This window comes from Gouania willdenowi, chromosome 10 (assembly GCF_900634775.1).
Source record: "Gouania willdenowi chromosome 10, fGouWil2.1, whole genome shotgun sequence".
NCBI lineage: Eukaryota > Metazoa > Chordata > Actinopteri > Blenniiformes > Gobiesocidae > Gouania > Gouania willdenowi.
Genome location: NC_041053.1, coordinates 1,934,714 through 1,943,091, shown reverse-complemented (window position 1 = coordinate 1,943,091; position 8,378 = coordinate 1,934,714).

Below are 8,378 nucleotides of genomic sequence, written 5' to 3'. Positions count from 1 at the left end.
TGCTCGTGCATGCGCAGTGTGAGAGTTTACGGTAAGCCGGTCCGTGGCACTGCTTTAACTGTGCGATACCCTCACAAGGAGCGTGGTCGTAAATCCTTACAACCTACGATTGTTGATCGGGAGCTGGTCGTGAGGTGTTAATCGCTTCTCGTGACCCCACGTATACTACACGATGCACGACATCCAATCTAGCAGAGACTCGCACGATCCCACAAAATAGTCACACGAGTCAAAAGTTGGCTCAAAATGGGCCAAAAATCGCACAGTGTATCCCTGCCTTTAGCTTCTCTAATCAGGGGCGGACTTTGGGGGGGGGGGGCAGATCGGATTGGGCCCGGGCTCCGTACGATGGCTCAGGGGAGCTGGAGAAGGAGGGCCATCCCTTAACTTGTGCCCAGAGGTGCAGAGTATTAGCACAGTCTGTTCAGTTGTTGCAGAGCTCGAGGAGCCACCAGATCCTGATGAAGCGTTGGTGACGCGTGGGCTTAAAAATAAAGAGTCTATGGAGAAGTTGGAGAGCTCCTTGTTACATTTGGAGTCATCTAAATGGTTACAGTTGATTCAGTTACTTAATGACTATTTGTGTTTGTTCAGTGACACTCCATTATGTACTAATGTGTTGAAGAATGATATTGACGTGGGTGAAGCTAAACCTATTCGACAGAGTTTTTATTGTGTACATCCAGAAAAACGAAAGGTACTTGATCTGGACAATGATCGCTTTTCCATGTTATTGTTGTTGGGCTTCATCGTGTCTCACATCTAACACACCTTAGTTCTGCACTGACTTCTGTAATGTGAATGCTGTGACAAAAGCCGGACTCCTTCCCTCTTCCTTGTATGGAGGTTTGTGTAGACCAGTTGGTCTAGGCCATGTGGTGGACCAAGGAACGGTGAGACCTGTGTGTGCCAAGGTCAAGGCCATTAACTGTTACCCTCCATCGACAAGAGTTTATGAGGTTCTTGGGAATGGTTGGGTATTAAAAGTGTTTTTGTCCCTTTGACAGACCTGCTGAAAGGCACTGTTAAGTACAGCTGATAAAGACAATACATTGATTTCTGTCCTGTTGTTTCTCCTGAGACTCAATACGACCAGAATCAGAACAAGTTTGTGTCAAACATACATGTTCTGATGTCATTCATTCATATACATTTAGACTGAGAACCTACTGTGTGTGACTGAAGAGATGCTGTATTTAAATATGTGTGTGTGTCCTCATCATGTTGTTTAACTTATGTTATTAATGATCAACGACACCTTATTGATCCACATTGGTTTTATATCTATTGCTGCTGTTTGATTTGTTTCAATAAACATTGATTTGAGGAAATCTCCATTACATTCTATTTAAATGTTCTACTCATTAGGTCAGTGTTATATGAACTTTACAATTCTATAAATATACATAAAAAAATAAAAAATACAAACCTAATAGTGTGTGTTACAGCAGGTTATGTTTCTTAGGGCAAAAAAATAAAATAAAACAACAAATTCTGAATAAAATAAAACACGTGTGTTTACAAGTAGGTATTAGACAATGAACAAAGATCTCGTAGAATACAGAATAAATAACTTTATTTACACAAAGTAAAAATGTATTTACAAACCAACTCATTATATAATAACATTTATTTATAAATAATTGTAGGTTTTCTATTAGAAAGGACCAAAGTCTGCCTCTATCTGCTCCAGAACCAACACCAGTCCAACCAGTGCTGAGGACTTCATCATGAGCTGGAGGTGATGGACCATGGACGTAGTCCTGGTCCTGGTTCTGGTCCATGAACCGTGTCCCTGACTGCTCCATGAAGAACATCTGCATTAACATCTTCCTCCTTTTTTCCTGCACAGAAGCATTAAAAATAATAATAGTTCTTAATAATAGTTTCATTTGTTCATAAACAAATATAAATTAATGTAAATGGTGTATAATAATATTTCAGAATGAACCAACAGATAATATTGATCATGTTGATGTTTGCGTAGAATGAATGAATATAACTGTATTTGTTCTGAGATGAAGATGAACCATTAAATCTAACTGTGAAATGATCAGAAACGTTTACACATAGTTCATTAATATTATTACATAATCATTGTGTAACAATAAGATCAGTTCTGAATTCAGGTTAATGATATATTACTGCTGCTGCTTTCAGGATTGTTATTGTATTAGTTTAACAGCAGGTGAAATAAAACTTATTATTAACAGATCTACAGGACCAGCTCCTCCTCCATGACTGTAGTTCTGTTCAGTCCACGTGGCTCCGCCCACTTTCCCCTGAATCTCTTCAGACACCCACAGAACCAGGAAACAATGTTCTCCTCCTCTGACCACTGTTCTATCTCCTCTTAGAACCACTTTTAAATGTTTTTATGTATTAGAGGTGTAATTGTTCCAAAGTGAAAGGTTAGTTAGTCTATGCTGTAGACATAGTACTCCCTTTCATCACACCCAGTAGCCTGAACCTATGTTGGTCTATCTTCACGTGAACAAGTGGAACAATAGATAGATATGCTTTAGGCCATTACAACAACATCCCACTGTTGTTTTCCTCTTGGCCCTGACCACAACAGGAAGTAGGTTTCCATGTGAGTGCGTATTTCCGGCACAAAATACGGAAGTTATGAGAAAGGTCGACACAGGGCTGCATTTACTTTTCCTCTGGGTCCTAGTGCCAGCGTTCCAGTGAAGCTTGTTCCATTTATTGTGTTTAATAAGTCTGTGTGTGTGTTTATTATGTGTGTGTGTTTATTATGTGTGTGTGTTTAAAGTCTGTGTGTGTTTAATATATGTGTGTGTGTGTTTATTATGTGTGTGTTTATTATGTGTGTGTTTAATAAGTCTGTGTGTGTTTAATATGTGTGTGTGTGTGTTTCATATGTGTGTGTGTTTATTATGTGTGTGTGTTTAAAGTCTGTGTGTGTTTAATATGTGTGTGTGTTTATTATGTGTGTGTGTTTAAAGTCTGTGTGTGTTTAATATGTGTGTGTGTTTATTATGTGTGTGTGTTTAAAGTCTGTGTGTGTTTAATAAGTCTGTGTGTGTTTAATAAGTATGTGTGTGTGTTTAATGTGTGTGTGTGTGTGTTTATTATGTGTGTGTGTTTAATAAGTCTGTGTGTGTGTTTAATATGTGTGTGTGTGTGTTTCATATGTGTGTGTGTGTGTTTAATATGTGTGTGTTTAATAAGTCTGTGTGTGTGTGGAAATATGGCGCTGTCAATGGTATGGAAACCCAGTATGTAAATATGTAAATAAGACTTTGATGTGATGTGTTCATGCCTTTGTGTATTTTGTGTGGATTATTGCATTAAGATTGATATCTGGGTGTGAATACTATGAACAGCTACGTGACGGACTCTACTGCGCTATGGGACTAATGAACAACTGATTAAGGACAGGTGTGGGTGCTTTCGGAAAAGGGTAGAAAAGGCAGAGGAGAAACAGCAAAAGGGGAAAGGAACACGGACACAAAAAGGAGCCAAGGGATTACGTATAAACAGTCTTTCACCGGGACGGGCATCGGAAGGTTGCGGACGAGTGGGAGCCCGGACAGACGGAAGGAAAGATCACCGTACAACGCGCATGACAGCTAAGTTGAAGGGACGTGCTCAACTTACCTGTGCGGGTGGGATCTTTACTGTAGTGGGTGGCAATCAGAGGGTGACTGTGTTGCTTCCCTGTCGCAGCCAGGAAGAGGATCACGGACTCGGTGGTGGACGGGCACCGCAGGGCTCGTCGCATTGAAGCTACAGAGCCGCGCTTGAGGGACAGCTCGAGTCGCTCGCTCCATCTGACGCAGCACGATCACTATACAGCCCGTGACCAGATAAGTTGAAGGAAAGAGTTCCGCTGATGTGTGTGTGTGTGTGATCTCCATGTGGGTGGCGATTAGAAAGTGACTCCGTGTGTTACTTCATTGCAGCCGACGAGAAGAGGACCGCAGACGGACTACGTATAGACTGGACTTCAGAGCAGCGCTGGAGTGACAGATCCATCTGGCTGCTCTACCTGGCGCAGCGCCCTCTGGTGGATGGTGGACTCGGACAACGTTAACCAAAAAAAGGGAATACATACGGGTTTGGATGGACCAAATGACCTTTTAAACTGTATTTGCTGTGGAACTCTTTTAGAACATTTTTTATCTTGGCCTCCTACCTATTTTTATTGTTAAAGAGAACACAAAATAAATGGTTTGCAAGGTAGCTGGACGTGACTCATTTTCTCTCAGTGGATAATTCATATGCTGGTGCAACAATTTAAAAATCTACACAAAAGAACCCACCCTCCGGTGTGACATGTGTTTAATGTGTGTGTGTGTGTGTTTAATAAGTCTGTGTGTGTTTAATAAGTCTGTGTGTGTTTAATAAGTCTGTGTGTGTGTTTAATATGTGTGTGTTTAGTCTGTGTGTGTTTAATAAGTCTGTGTGTTTATTATGTGTGTTTAATGTGTGTGTGTGTTTAATATGTGTGTGTGTTTAATATGTGTGTGTTTAATATGTGTGTGTGTTTAGTAAGTCTGTGTGTGTGTTTAATGTGTGTGTGTGTTTAGTAAGTCTGTGTGTGTGTTTAATGTGTGTGTGTGTTTAGTAAGTCTGTGTGTGTGTTTAATATGTGTGTGTGTGTGTTTAATGTGTGTGTGTTTAATAAGTCTGTGTGTGTTTAATATGTGTGTGTGTTTAATGTGTGTGTGTGTTTAATGTGTGTGTGTTTAATGTGTGTGTGTTTAGTAAGTCTGTGTGTGTTTAATATGTGTGTGTTTAATATGTGTGTGTTTAATATGTGTGTGTTTAATATGTGTGTGTTTAATATGTGTGTGTTTAATAAGTCTGTGTGTTTAATAAGTCTGTGTGTTTAATAAGTCTGTGTGTTTAATAAGTCTATGTGTGTGTTTAATAAGTCTATGTGTGTGTTTAATGTCTGTGTGTTTAATAAGTCTATGTGTGTGTTTAATAAGTCTGTGTGTGTTTAATGTCTGTGTTGTCATCAGTAGGTCATTTCATTTCAGTGGCTGGAGGAACAAAGTAGAGCTGAGGCCATGTTTCCTGGTGCAGACCAAAGTGTATTTATTAATAACTTCCAAGTAGAAAAGTATTTACAAAAACAAGGTAAAAACATGTGCAGAGCTAAAAACATAGCTCACTTCATGCAGCTGAGCAGCTTTTATAGGCCGACAGATGACTAAGTCCCAGCCTTTTCTGCATTACAGGAAAGTTCTTAAAAACAACAATTTTATTCTTCCACACTATACATTACAAATCTAACAATGTAAAAACATTTCATAACCTCTACCAAATATATATGTTTTATTAAGTAAACTGTATCTATATTAAAACAAACATCTAATTTAGCACAACATTTAAATCAAACACCCCTCCTGCTCCTCACACAATGGTCCCTCCTGGAACCTTCTTAAGGTGCTCCGGCTCTCTGGGGAATCTTTTAGCTGGAACACCTGGGACCAGACCAGAGATACAAGGTAAGTTCATTTCTAACATTTTACATTTAGTTTCACTTATACTTTTTTTTTTTTTTCCCCCATCACCAGCCCTCCCTAAGGAAGGGTAAGAAACTTTTTATTATAGGGAGGATATAAAAAGGGAGAGCAGTGTTACACCTAAGTGGAGAGGGAAGGGGAGGGGAAAGGGAGCAGGGAGGAGAGACTCAATGCAGGAAATAGAAAGGGTGGGGAAGAATAGACTGTTTTACAGTGAGGGTGAGATGTGAAGTTGTAGAATATATTGTGCTTATTATGTTGTGTAATCCAGCCAGTACAGTGACAGTGTGAAGCTTAGCTATAATGGTGGTGGCTGTGAACAGGGGAATGAGTGAGTGGTAGTACCTAAAGCAGGTATTTGGGATTAACGTGTCTAAAGTTAAGCCCAGTATGAGTTTTATCCCACATCCCAAGGCGTGCCAGTGCATCGTAGACCAGTATATGTGCAAAAAAAAACCGCTACTGCAAACCCAGGAACTGCCTTGGGCCCGCAGATGCAGCCAGGCCAGCAGAAAGAGCGGAGGCCAGGGAGCCTCAGGCAACCCCCCCGCGGCGGAGCAACCCCCCAGATGCCCCCAGGCCGAGAGGCAGCCACCGCCCCCACACACACATCCGAGGAAGCCCCAAGCAGCCGAGCACCCAGCACATCCCCCCACCGACCCCAACCCCCAACCCCGAGGCCCCCCGCCAGCATCCAAGCACCCAACCCCCGCAGGTATGGCAGGGCCCGGAAGACCCCCGCCAGGACCGGCCCAGCCAGCCGGCCGGACCCGCAGGGCACCACCGCAGGATAGGGAACCCCCAAGGGCGAGCCCCCGGGCCAGACCTCCGCGGGGGGCACTCCCCCAGCCCACGAACAGGCCACAACCCAGCAAGACCGCACAGCCCCAGATGGCACAAAGACAGCTGCCCAGGTCCCGCCCCCCACCGGACAGCGCAAGCCACGGGGCAATGCCCCCCCCCCGGCGCAAGAGCGACCGGCGGCCACCACCACAGGAGAGAGGGACCCCAATGGCACACAACCGATGCGGAGCAGCAGCCCCTAGCCAAAGGCGCAGAACCCACCCACCCGCCAGCCCGCAGATAACAGGACAGACCAACCAAGTGGCCGATACCCACCTCAACCCCCGGAACAGCTAGAGCCGCCCCCCAGCAAAGAGCACCACCCCGGAGTGCCAAGCAACCCCGGCGCAGACGCCGGCACCCCCCAGCACGCCCACCCCCCACACCGACGCAGCAAGCCGCCCCGGACCCACACGCCGCGAGGCATGCCCCCAAGGCAACCAGGAGACAAGACAAGCGCCAAGCCCCACCCGCAGGGAAGGGGCCCCACCAGGCCAGCACCGCCCGGAAAGACCCCGCAAAGGGAGCCCCCAGCAACACTCCTCCACGCCCCCCAGAGACCCACCGCCCCGCCATGCCCGACCGCACCCCCCGATCCCCACACGGTAGACCAGCCATCAACTGAGGGGCCGGGCCCCCACCCGACAGGCGCAGATGTGTGAATTTACCCACCACCCTGTTATGGTGCCTCTCCATTCCCCAATGGAGAAGCACTTCCCTATCCCCTGAGTGAATGTATGTGTTTATTGAATGTATGAAGTGCTATTAAAAAAGGGTGGATGGAGGGGAGCGGTGCTCCCCATCCAGCCTATGTGTATATATGTGTATGTGGTGCAATAGCTCCGGAGGGTGGAAGTGGTGGTCCCACCCTCCGGGGGGTGGTGTGTTGAGGTGTAATTAAAATTGGAGGGTGTTACGGCCCTCGCCGTTACTTAGTGTTTAGTTTGTGTTCTTGTTGTTTGTTTGCTGCCTGGGGTGTGCTTCTGTAACAGAGTGGGATGTCCTTTCAACGGAACAGCTTTGATGATGCTCTCCAGGATTGGCTGCCAGCAGGAGGAGTGGTGGGCAACCCTGATTGGCTGAGGAGGATTACACCACTTTTGAAAAGACCAGCGCAACTGTCAGTCGAGGTTCACCAACCTTGGCAGCAGCAGCATCTTTGTTCGTCCAGAAACTCTGTCTCCGAATTCGTTTGTTAAGCTAAGCTTATCTTTATTATATAGTGCACTTTACGTTCCCTTCTCTGATATTCTGAGTTCCTGCGTTTTGTGCAGTTTTTTCGTTGTTTGCCATATTCTGGTTTATTGTATGTTTTACCTGCTGGGCAGGCCTCTTTTTGTTAAAGAATAAATTTGTGTTAATTGTGGAACCCGTTGTCGGTGGTTTTTGGAGACCCAGTTTTATTTTTCGATTACGTTTTTATGTTGCATCCTGGAGCTCCTAGACTGGGGCGTAACAGAGGGATTAGTAGGGCAGCCAGAGGTGGTAGTGCCGCCCCCGTGCCACTACTTAGTAGCGCAGGCGGCGGACCCCTCCACCCCCAGTCCCACCATCCAGCCCCCCAAGGGTTGGGTATGTGAGTGTGGTGCAACAAGTGGGTGAGCCAGACCAGCTGGGAGTGAGTGATGTGAAGTGGAAGTGTCCATGTAGGAGGCCTGTCTGGTAGGAGCCCGGCTCGTCCGCACGGCGGGCCACCGGCAGCACAACCGGAGACCCCCCGCGGCACCCCCCAAAACCGCGGCAGCCATACGGAGCACGGCGGGCCCCCCCCCCCCAGGCAGAGCCAGGCACCAGCCACATCCCCCAGCAGTCCAGGAGGCAACCCCCGCCGCTAGCCGGCCCAGAGCGGCCCGCCCCGCCAAAGCAGGTGGTGACTACGCAGGAGAGAGGCCAGCTCCCACACCAGGGCCAGCACAGGCCCGCACGACACCACGACATAGCACCCTCCACAGATGGGCGACCCCGGCCCCCCCAACGAGAGAGGACGCCACCAACCACCCAAGCAGGGCCACCCCGCCAGCCACGGACTGATAG